The following is a 12,244-nucleotide window of genomic DNA, read 5'->3' as shown; positions in this document are numbered from 1 at the left end:
GGTGTGGGGTATATCAGAGTGTAACTGTGAGGGGTGTGGGGTATATCAGAGTGTTACAGTGAGGGGTGTGGGGTATATCAGAGAGTTATAGTGAGGGGTGTGGGATATATCAGACTGATACAGTGTGGGGTGTGGGGTATATCAGAGTGTTACAGTGCGTCGTATGGGGTATATCGGAGTGTTACAGTGAGGGGTGTGGGGTATATCAGAGTGTTACAGTGAGGGGTGAGGGGTATATCAGAGTGTAACAGTGAGGGGTGTGGGGTATAACAGAGTGTTACAGAGAGGGGTGTGGGGTATATCAGAGTGTTACAGTGAGCAGTGTGGGGTATATCAGAGTGTTACAGTGAGGGGTGTGGGGTATATCAGAGTGTTACAGTGAGGGGTGTGGGATATATCAGAGTGTTACAGTGAGGGGTGTGGGACATATCAGAGTGTTACACTGAGGGGTGTGGGGTATATCAGAGTGTTACACTGAGGGGTGTGGGGTATATCAGAGTGTTACAGTGATGGGTGTGTGGGATATATCAGGGTGTTAAGGTGAGGGGTGTTGGATATATCAGAGTGTTACAGTGAGGGGTGTGGGGTATATCAGAGTTTTACAGTGAGGGTTCAGGGGTATATCAGAGTTTAACAGTGAGGGGTGTGGGGTATATCAGAGTGTTACAGTGAGCGGTGTGGGGTATATCAGAGTGTTACAGTGAGGGGTGTAGGGTATATCAGAGTGTTACATTGAGGGGTGTGGGGTACATCAGAATGTTACAGTGAGGGGTGTGGGATATATCAGAGTATTACAGTGATGGGTGTGGGGTGTATCAGAGTGTTACAGTGAGGGGTGTGGGATATATCAGATTGTTACAGTGAGGGGTGTGGGGTATATCAGAGTGTTACAGTGAGGGGTGTGGGGTATATCAGATTGTTACAGTGAGGGTTGTGGGATATTTCAGAGAGTTACAGTGAGGGGTCTGGGATATATCAGTGTTACAGTGAGGTGTGTGGGGTATATCAGAGTGTTACACTGAGGGGTGTGGGATTTATCAGAGTGTTACAGTGAGGGGTGTGGGGTATGTCAGAGAGTTACAGTGAGGGGTGTGGGGTATATCAGAGTGTTACAGTTAGGGGTGTTGGGTATATCAGAGTGTTACAGTGAGGGGTCTGGGGTATATCAGAGTGTTACAGTGAGGGGTGTGGGGTATATCAGAGTGTTACAGTGAGGGGTGTGGGGTACATCAGAGTTTTACAGTGAGGGGTGTGGGGTATATCAGAGAGTTGCAGTGAGGGGTGTGGGGTATATCAGAGTGTTACAGTGAGGGGTGTTGGGTATATCAGAGTGTTACAGTGAGGGGTGTGGGATATATCAGAGTGTTACAGTGAGGGGTGTGTGGTATATCAGAGTTTTACAGTGAGGGGTGTGGGATATATCAGAGTGTTACAGTGAGGGGTGTGGGGTATATCAGAGTGTTACAGTGAGGGGTGTGGGGTATATCAGAGTTTTACAGTGAGGGGTGTGGGGTTTATCAGAGTGTTACAGTGAGGGGTGTAGGATATATCAGAGCGTTACAGTGAGGGGTGTCGGATATATCAGAGTGTTACAGTGAGGAGTTTGGGGTATATAAGAGTGTTACAATGAGGGGTTTGGGGTATATTAGACTGTTACAGTGAGGGGTCTGGGATATATCAGAGTGTTACAGTGATGGGTGTGGGGTATATCAGAGTGTTACAGTGAGGGGTGTGGGGTATATCATTTTGTTACAGTTAGGGGTGTGGGGTATATCAGTGTTACAGTGAGGGGTGTATCAGGGTGTTACAGTGAGGGGTGTGGGGTATATCAGAGTATTACAGTGAGGGGTGTAGGGTATATCAGCATTACTCTGAGGCGTGTGGGGTATATCAGAGTGTTACAGTGAGGGGTATGGGGTATATCAGTGTTACTGTGAGGGGTGTGGGGTGTATCAGAGTGTTACAGTGAGGGGTGTGGGGAATGTCAGAGTGTTACAGTGAGGGGTGTGGGATATATCAGAGTGTTACATTGAGGGGTGTGGGGTATATCAGACTGTTACAGTGAGGGGTGTGGGGTATATCAGTGTGTTACAGTGAGGGGTGTGGGGAATATCAGAGGGTTACAGTGAGGGGTGTCGGGTATATCTGAGAGTTACAGTGAGAGTTGTGGGGTATATCAGAGTGTTACAGTGAGGAGTGTGGGATATATCAGAGTGTTACTGTGAGGGGTGTGGGGTATATCAGAGTGTTACAGTGAGGGGTGTGGGATATATCAGAGTGTTACATTGAGGGGTGTGGGGTATATCAGAGGGTTACAGTGAGGGGTGTGGGATATATCAGACTGTTACAGTGAGGTGTGTGGGGTATATCAGAGTGTTATAGTGAGGGGTGTGGGATATATCAGAGTGTTACAGTGAGAGGTGTGGGGTATATCAGAGTGTAACTGTGAGGGGTGTGGGGTATATCAGAGTGTTGCAGTGAGTGGTGTGGGGTATATCAGAGAGTTACAGTGAGGGGTGTGGGATATATCAGACTGTTACAGTATGGGGTGTGGGGTATATCAGAGTGTTACATTGAGTCGTATGGGGTATATCAGAGTGTTACAGTGAGGGGTGTGGGGTATATCAGAGTGTTACAGTGAGGGGTGAGGGGTATATCAGAGTGTAACATGGAGGGGTGTGGGGTATAACAGAGTGTTACAGTGAGGGGTGTGGGATATATCAGATTGTTACAGTGAGGTGTGTCGGATATATCAGAGTGTTACACTGAGGGGTGTGGGGTATATCAGAGTGTTACAGTGAGGGGTGTGGGGTATATCAGAGTGTTACAGTGAGGGGTGTGTGGGATATATCAGGTTGTTACAGTGAGGGGTGTGGGATATATCAGAGTGTTACAGTGAGGGGTGTGGGGTATATCAGAGTTATACAGTGAGGGTTCTGGGGTATATCAGAGTTTAACAGTGAGGGGTGTGGGGTATATCAGAGTGTTACAGTGAGCGGTGTGGGGTATATCAGAGTGTTACACTGAGGGGTGCAGGGTATATCAGAGTGTTACAGTGAGGGGTGTGGGGTATATCAGAGTGTTACAGGGAAGGGTGTGGGTTATATCAGAGAGTTACAGTGAGGGGTGTGGGATATATCAGTGTTACAGTGACGGGTGTCGGGTATATCAGAGTTTTACAGTGAGGAGTGTGGGGTATATCAGAGTTTTACAGTAAGGAGTGTGGGATATATCAGTGTTACAGTGAGGGGTGTGGGGTATATCAGAGTGTTACAGTGAGGGGTGTGGGGTATATCAGAGTTTTACAGTGAGGGGTGTGGGGTATATCAGAGTGTCACAGTGAGGGGTGCGGTGTATATAAGAGCGTTACAGTGAGGGGTGTGGCGTATATCAGAGAGATACAGTGAGGGGTGTGGGATATATCAGAGTGTTACAGTGAGGGGTGTGGGTTATATCAGAGAGTTACAGTGAGGGGTGTGGCGTATATCAGAGTGTTACAGTGAGGGGTGTGGGGTATATCAGAGTGTAACAGTGAGGGGTGTGGGGTATATCAGAGTGTTACAGTGAGGGTTGTGGGGTATATCAGAGAGATACAGTGAGGGGTGTGGCATATATCAGAGTGTTACAGTGAAGGGTGTGGGATATATCAGAGTGTTACAGTGAGGCGTGTGGGGTAAATCAGAGTGTTACAGTGAGGGGTGTGGGGTATATCAGAGTGTTACAGTGAGGTCTGTGGGGTATATCAGCGTGTTACAGTGAGGGTTGTGGGGTATATCCGAGTGTTACAGTGAGGGGTGTGGGATATATCAGAGTGATACAGTGACGGGTTTGGGGTATAACAGAGTGTTACAGTGAGGGGTGAGGTGTATATCAGATAATTACAGTGAGGGGTGTGGGGTTCATCAGAGTGTTACAGTGAGGTGTGTGGGGTATATCAGAGTGTTACAGTGAGGGGTGTGGGGTATCTCAGAGTGTTACAGTGAGGGGTGTGGGATATATCAGAGTGTTACAGTGAGGGCTGTGGGGTATATCAGAGTGTTACAGTGAGGGGTGTGGGATATATCAGAGTGTTACAGTGAGGGGTGTGGGATATATCAGGGTGTTACAGTGAGGGGTGAGGGGTATATCAGAGTGTCACAGTGAGGGGTGTGGGATATATCAGAGTGTAACAGTGAGAGGTGTGGGGTATATCAGAGTTTAACAGTGATGAGTGTAGGGTATACCTGAGTCTTACAGTGAGGGGTGTGGGGTATATCAGAGTGTTACACTGAGGGGTGTCGGGTATATCAGAGTGTTACAGTGAGGGGTTTGGGGTATATCAGAGTGTTACAGTGAGGGGTGTGGGGTATATCGGAGTGTTACAGTGAGGGGTGTGGGGTATATCAGAGTGTTAGAGTGAGGGGTGTGGGGTATATCAGTGTTACTGTGAGGGGTGTATCAGGGTGTTACAGTGAGGGGTGTGGGGTATATCCGAGTGTTACAGTGAGGGGTGGGGGTATATCAGTGTTACTGTGAGGGGTGTGGGGTGTATCAGAGTGTTACAGTGAGGGGTATGGGGAATGTCAGATTGTTACAGTGATGGGTGTGGGGTATATCAGAGTGTTACAGTGAAGGATGTGGGGTATATCACAGTGTTACAGTGAGGTGTGTGGGGCATATCAGAGTGTTACAGTGAGGGGTGTGGGGTATATCAGAATGTTACAGTGAGGGGTGTGGGATATATCAGAGTGTTACAGTGAGGGGTGTGGGATATATCAGAGTGTTACAGTGAGGGTTGTGGGGTATATCAGAGTGTTACAGTGAGTGGTGTGGGATATATCAGAGTGTTTAAGTGAGGGGTGTGGGTTATATCAGAGTGTTACAGTGAGGGGTGTGGGTTATATCAGAGTGTTACAGTCAGGGGTGTGGGGTATATCAGAGAGTTACAGTGAGGGGTGTGTGGTATATCAGAGTCTTACAGTGAGGGGTGAGGGGTATATCAGAGTGTTACAGTGAGGGGTGTGGGGTATATCAGTGAGTTACAGTGAGGGGTGGGGGATATATCAGTGTTATAGTGAGGGGTGTGGGGTATATCAGAGTTTTACAGTGAGGGGTGTGGGTATATCAGAGTGTTACAGTGAGGGGTGTGGGTTATGTCAGAGTGTTACAGTGAGGGGTGTGTGGGATATATCAGAAGGTTACAGTGAGGGGTGTGCGATATATCAGAGTTTTACAGTGAGGGGTGTGGGGTATATCAGAGTTTTACAGTGAGGGGTGTGGGGTATATCAGAGTGTTACAGTGAGGGGTGTGGGATATATCAGAGTCTTACAGTGAGGGGTGTGGGGTATATCAGAGTGTTACAGTGAGGACTGTGGGATATATCAGATTGTTCCAATGAGGGGTGTGAGTTATATCAGATTGTTCCAATGAGGGGTGTGGGTTATATCAGAGTGTTACAGTGAGAGGTGTGGGATATATCAGAGTGTTACAGTGAGAGGTGTGGGGTATATCAGAGTTTTACAGTGAGGGGTCTGGGGTATATCAGAGTTTTACAGTGAGGGGTGTGAGGTATATCAGAGTGTTACAGTGAGGGGTGCGGGGTATATCAGAGTGTTACAGTGAGGGGTGTGGTGTATATCACAGTGTTACAGTGAGGGGTGTGGGGTATATCAGAGTGTTACAGTGAGGGGTGTGTGGTATATCAGTGTGTTACGGTGAGGGGTGTGTGGTATATCAGAGTGTTACAGTAAGGGGTGTGGGATATATCAGAGCGTTACAGTGAGGGGTGTGGGATATATCAGAGAGTTACAGTGAGGCGTGTGGGGTATATCACAGTGTTACAGTGAGGGGTGTGGGGTATATCAGAGAATTACAGTGAGGGGTGTGGGGTATATCAGAGTGTTACACTGAGGAGTGTGGGATATATCAGAGTGTTACAATGAGGGGTGTGGAGTATATCAGAGTGTTACAGTGAGGGGTGTGGGATATAACAGAGTGTTACAGTGAGGGGTGTGGGGTATATCAGAGTGTTACAGTGAGGGGTGTGTGGTATATCAGAGTGTTACAATGAGGGGTGTGGGGTATATCCAAGTGTTACAGTGAGGGGTGTGGGATATATCAGAGTGTTACAGTGACGGGTGTGGGGTATATCAGAGTGTTAGAGTGACGGGTGTGGGGTATATCAGAGAGTTACAGTGAGGGATGTGGGATATATCAGAGTGTTACAGTGAGGGGTGTGGGGTATATCAGAGTGTTACAGTGAGGAATGTGGGGTATATCGGAGTGTTACAGTGAGGGCTGTGGGATATATCAGAGAGTTTCAGAGAGGGGTGTGGCATATATCAGAGTGTTACAGTGAGGCGTGTGTGGTATATCAGAGTGTTACAGTGAGGGGAGTGGGGTATATCAGAGTTTTACAGTGAGGGGTGTGGGGTATGTCAGTGTGTTACAATGAGGGGTGTGGGGAATATCAGAGTGTTACAGTGAGGGGTGTGGGGTATATCAGAGTGTTAAAGTGAGGGGTGTGGGTTATATCAGGGTGTTACAGTGAGGGCTGTGGGATATATCAGAGAGTTACAGTGAGGGATGTGGCGTATATCAGAGTGTTACAGTGAGGGGTGTGTGGTATATCAGAGAGTTACAGTGAGGGGTGTGGGGTATATCAGAGTGTTACAGTGAGGGGCGTGGGGTATATCAGTGTGTTACAATGAGGGGTGTGGTGAATATCAGAGTGTTACAGTGAGGTGTGTGGGGTATATCAGAGAGTTACTGTGAGGGGTGTGAAGTATATCAGAATGTTACAGTGAGGGGTGTGGGATATACAAGAGTGTTACAGTGAGGGGTGTGGGGTATATCAGAGTGTTACAGTGAGGGGTGTGGTGTATATCAGAGTGTTACAGTGAGGGGTGTGGGATATATCAGAATGCTACAGTGAAGGGTGTGGGGTATATCAGAGTGTTACAGTGAGGGGTGTGGGATATATCACAGTCTTACAGTGAGGGGTGTGGGCTATATCAGAGTGTTACAGTGAGGGGTGTAGGGTATATCTGAGTGTTACAGTGAGGGGTGTGGGGTATATCAGAGTGTTACAGTGAGGCGTGTGGGGTATATCACAGTTTTACACTGAGGGGTGTGGGGTATATCAGAGAGTTACAGTGAGGGGTGTGGGGTATATCACAGTTTTACACTGAGGGGTGTGGGGTATATCAGAGAGTTACAGTGAGGGGTGTGGGGTATATCAGAGTGTTACAGTGAGGAGTGTGGGATATATCAGAGTGTTACAGTGAGGGGTGTGGGGTAAATCAGAGTGTTACAGTGAGAGGTGTGGGATATATCAGAGTGTTACAGTGAGGGGTGTGGTGTATATCAGAGTGTTACATTGAGGGGTGTGTGGTATATCAGAGTGTTACAATGAGGGGTGTGGGGTATATCCAAGTGTTACAGTGAGGGGTGTGGGATATATCAGAGTGTTATAGTGAGGGGTGTGGGGTATATCAGAGTGTTACAGTGAGGGGGGTGGGGTATATCAGAGAGTTCCAGTGAGGGGTGTGGGATATATCAGAGTGTTACAGTGAGGGGTGTGGGGTACAACAGAGTGTTAGAGTGAGGGGTGTGGGGTATATCAGATTGTTCCAATGAGGGGTGTGGGTTATATCAGAGTGTTACAGTGAGAGGTGTGGGATATATCAGAGTGTTACAGTGAGAGGTGTGGGGTATATCAGAGTTTTACAGAGAGGGGTCTGGAGTATATCAGAGTTTTACAGTGAGGGGTGTGAGGTATATCAGAGTGTTACAGTGAGAGGTGTGGGATATATCAGAGTGTTACAGTGAGAGGTGTGGGGTATATCAGAGTTTTACAGAGAGGGGTCTGGAGTATATCAGAGTTTTACAGTGAGGGGTGTGAGGTATATCAGAGTGTTACAGTGAGGGGTGTGGGGTATATCAGAGTGTTACAGTGAGGGGTGTCGGGTAAATCAGTGTGTTACAGTGAGGCGTGTGGGGAATATCAGAGTGTTACAGTGAGCGGTGTGGGGTATAGCAGAGAGTTAGTGTGAGGGGTGTGAAGTATATCAGAGTGTTACAGTGATGGGTGTGGGATATATCACAGTTTTACAGTGAGGGGTGTGGGATATATCAGAGTGTTACACTGAGGGGTGTGGGATATATCAGACTGTTAAAGTGAGGGGTGTGGGGTATATCAGAATGTTAGAGTGAGGCGTGTGTGGTATATCAGAGTGTTACAGTGAGGGGTGTGGGGTATATCAGAGTGTTACAGTGAGGGGTGTGGGGTATATCAGAGTGTTAAAGTGAGGGGTGAGGTGTATATCAGAGTGTTACAGTGAGGGCTGTGGGATATATCAGAGAGTTACAGTGAGGGGTGTGGCGTATATCAGAGTGTTACAGTGAGGGGTGTGTGGTATATCAGAGTGTTACAGTGAGGGGTGTGGGGAATATCAGAGTGTTACAGTGAGGGGTGTGGGGTATATCAGTGTGTTACAATGAGGGGTGTGGTGAATATCAGAGTGTTACAGTGAGGGGTGTGGGGTATATCAGAGAGTTACAGTGAGGGCTGTGAAGTATATCAGAGTGTTACAGTGAGGGGTGTATGATATACCAGAGTGTTACAGTGAGGGGTGTGGAGTATATCAGAGTGTTACAGTGAGGGGTGTGGGGTCTATCAGTGTGTTACAATGAGGGGTGTGGTGAATATCAGAGTGTTACAGTGAGGGGTGTGGGGTATATCAGAGAGTTACAGTGAGGGGTGTGAAGTATATCAGAGTGTTACAGTGAGGGGTGTATGATATACCAGAGTGTTACAGTGAGGGGTGTGGAGTATATCAGAGTGTTACAGTGAGGGGAGTGGGATATGTCAGAGTATTACAGTGAGGTCTGGGATATATCAGAATGTTACAGTGAGGGGTGTGGTGTATCTCAGAGTGTTGCAGTGAGGGGTGTGGGATATATCAGAATGCTACAGTGAAGAGTGTGGGGTATATCAGAGTGTTACAGTGAGGGGTGTGGGATATATCACAGTCTTACAGTGAGGGGTGTGGGCCATATCAGAGTGTTACAGTGAGGGGTGTGGGGTATATCAGAGTGTTACAGTGAGGGGTGTGGGATATATCAGAGTGTTACAGTGAGGGGTGTGGGGTATATCAGAGTGTTACAGTGAGGGGTGTGGGATATATCAGAATGTTACAGTGAGGGGTGTGGTGTATATCAGAGTGTTACATTGAGGGGTGTGTGGTATATCAGAGTGTTACAATGAGGGGTGTGGGGTATATCAAAGTGTTACAGTGAGGGGTGTGCGATATATCAGAGTGTAACAGTGAGGGGGGTGGGGTATATCAGAGTGTTACAGTGAGGGGGGTGGGGTATATCAGAGAGTTCCAGTGAGGGGTGTGGGATATATCAGAGTGTTACAGTGAGGGGTGTGGGGTACAACAGAGTGTTACAGTGAGGGGTGTGGGGTATATCAGAGTGTTACAGTGAGGGGTGTGGGGTATATCAGAGAGTTAGAGTGAGGGGTGTGGGATATATCAGAGTGTTCCAATGAGGGGTGTGGGTTATATCAGAGTGTTACAGTGAGGGGTCTGGGGTATATCAGAGTGTTACAGTGAGGGGTCTGGGGTATATCAGAGTTTTACAGTGAGGGGTGTGGGATATATCAGAGTGTTACAGTGAGGGGTGTGGGGTATATCAGAGTTTAACAGTGAGGGGTCTGGGGTATATCAGAGTTTTACAGTGAGGGGTGTGAGGTATATCAGAGTGTTACAATGAGGGGTGTGGGTTATATCAGAGTGTTGCAGTGAGAGGTGTGGTGTATAAAAGAGTGTTACAGTGACGGGTGTGGGATATATCAGAGAGTTACAGTGAGGGCTGTGGGGTATATCAGAGAGTTACAGTGAGGGGTGTGGCGTATCTCAGAGTGTTACAGTGAGGGGTGTGGTGTATATCAGAGTGTTACAGTGAGGGGTGTGGGGTATATCAGAGTTTTATAGTGAGGGGTGTGGGGTATATCAGTGTGTTACAGTGAGGCGTGTGGGGAATATCAGAGTGTAACAGTGAGGGGTGTGGGGTATATCAGCGTGTTACAGTGAGGGGTGTGGGGTATATCAGTGTGTTACAGTGAGGGGTGTGGGGAATATCAGAGTGTCACTGTGAGGGGTGTGGGGTATATCAGAGAGTTACATTGAGGGGTGTGAAGTATATCAGAGTGTTACAGTGTTGGGTGTGGGTTATATCACAGTGTTACAGTGAGGGGTGTGGTGTATATCAGAGTGTTACAGTGAGGGGTGTGGTATATATCAGAATGTTTCAGTGAAGGGGGTGGGCTATATCAGAGTGTTACAGTGAGGGGTGTGGGATATATCATAGTGTTACTTTGAGGGGTGTGTCATATATCAGAGTGTTACAGTGAGGGGTGTGGGGTATATCTGAGTGTAACAGTGAGGGGTGTGGGTAATATCAGTGTGTTACAGTGAGGGGTGTGGGATATATCAGAGTATTACAGTGAGGGGTGTGGGGTATATCAGAGAGTTACATTGAGGGGTGTGGGATATATCAGAGTGTTACAGTGAGGGCTGTGGGGTATATAAGAGGGTTACACTGAGGGGTGTGGGATATATCAGAGTGTTACAGTGAGGGGTGTGGCGTATATCAGAGTGTTACAGTGAGGGGTGTGGGATATATCAGAGTGTTACAGTGAGGGGTGTGGCTTTTATCAGAGTGTTACTGTGAGGGGTGTGGGGTATATCAGAGTGTTACTGTGAGGGGTGTGGGGTATATCATAGTGTTACAGTATGGGTTGTGGTGTATATCAGAGTGTTACAGTGAGGGGTGTGGGGTATATCCGAGTGTTACAGCGACAGGTGTGGGATATATCAGAGTGTTACAGTGACTGGTGTGGTGTATAACAGAGTGTTACAGTGAGGGGTGTGGGGTATATCAGAGTGTTACAGTGAGGGGTGTGGGATATATCAGAGAGCTACAGTGAGGGGTGTGGGGTATATCAGAGTGTTTTAGTGAGGGGTGTGGGGTATATCAGAGTGTTACAGTGAGGGGTGTGGGGTATATCAGAGAGTTACAGTGAGGCGTGTGGGGTATATCAGAGAGTTACAGTGAGGCGTGTGGGATATATCAGAGAGCTACAGTGAGGGGTGTGGGGTATATCAGTGTTTTAGTGAGGGGTGTGGGGTATATCAGAGTGTTACAGTGAGGGGTGTGGGGTATATCAGAGAGTTACAGTGAGGCGTGTGGGGTATATCAGAGTGGTACAGTAAGGGGTGTGGAGCATATCAGAGAGTTACAGTGAGGGGTGTGGGATATATCAGAGTGTTACAGTGAGGGGTGTGTGGTATATCAGAGTGTTAGATTGAGGGGTGTGGGGTATATCAGATTGTTACGATGAGGGGTGTGGGTTATATCAGAGTGTTACAGTGAGGGGTCTGGGGTATATCAGAGTGTTACAGTGAGGGGTGTGGGGTATATCAGAGTGTTACAGTGAGGGGTGTGGGGTATATCAGAGTGTTACAGTGAATGGTGTGGGGTATATCAGAGAGTTACAGTGAGGGGTGTGGGATATATCAGTGTTACAGTGAGGGGTGTGGGGTATATCAGAGTTTTATAGTGAGGGGTGTGAGGTATATCAGAGTGTTACAGTGAGGGGTGTGGGGTATATCAGAGTGTTAAAGTGAGGGGTGTGTGGTATATCTGAGTGTTACAATGAGGGGTGTGGGGTATATCAAAGTGTTACACTGAGGGGTGTGCCATATATCAGAGTGTAACAGTGAGGGGGGTGGGGTATATCAGAGTGTTACAGTGAGGGGGGTGGGGTATATCACAGAGTTCCAGTGAGGGGTGTGGGATATATCAGAGTGTTACAGTGAGGGGTGTGGGGTACAACAGAGTGTTACAGTGAGGGGTGTGGGGTATATCAGAGTGTTACAGTGAGGGGTGTGGGTTATATCAGAGTGTTACAGTGAGGGGTCTGGGGTATATCAGAGTTTTACAGTGAGGGGTCTGGGGTATATCAGAGTGTTACAGTGAGGGGTGTGGGGTATATCAGAGTGTTACAGTGAGGGGTCTGGGGTATATCAGAGTGTTACAGTGAGGGGTGTGGGGTATATCAGAGTGTTAAAGTGAGGGGTGTGGGGTATATCAGAGTGTTACAGTGAGGGGTGCGGGGTATATCAGAGTGTTACAGTGAGCGTGTGGTGTATATCAGAGTTTTCCAGTGAGGGGTGTGGGGTATATCAGAGTGTT

At 47.7% G+C, this 12,244-nt stretch overlaps 1 protein-coding gene across 1 annotated transcript in view; it reads right to left on the bottom strand.

The window, feature by feature from the left end:
* Positions 1 to 12,244, bottom strand: part of LOC144669924 (uncharacterized) — a 171,549-nt gene that overhangs the window by 56,681 nt on the left and 102,624 nt on the right. The window lies entirely within an intron of this gene.

Source organism: Cetorhinus maximus, chromosome 30 (assembly GCF_964194155.1).
Source record: "Cetorhinus maximus chromosome 30, sCetMax3.hap1.1, whole genome shotgun sequence".
In the NCBI taxonomy this organism is placed as follows: domain Eukaryota; kingdom Metazoa; phylum Chordata; class Chondrichthyes; order Lamniformes; family Cetorhinidae; genus Cetorhinus; species Cetorhinus maximus.
Note: the sequence above shows the minus strand (reverse complement) of the source record. Positions and strands in the feature narration are given on the sequence as shown.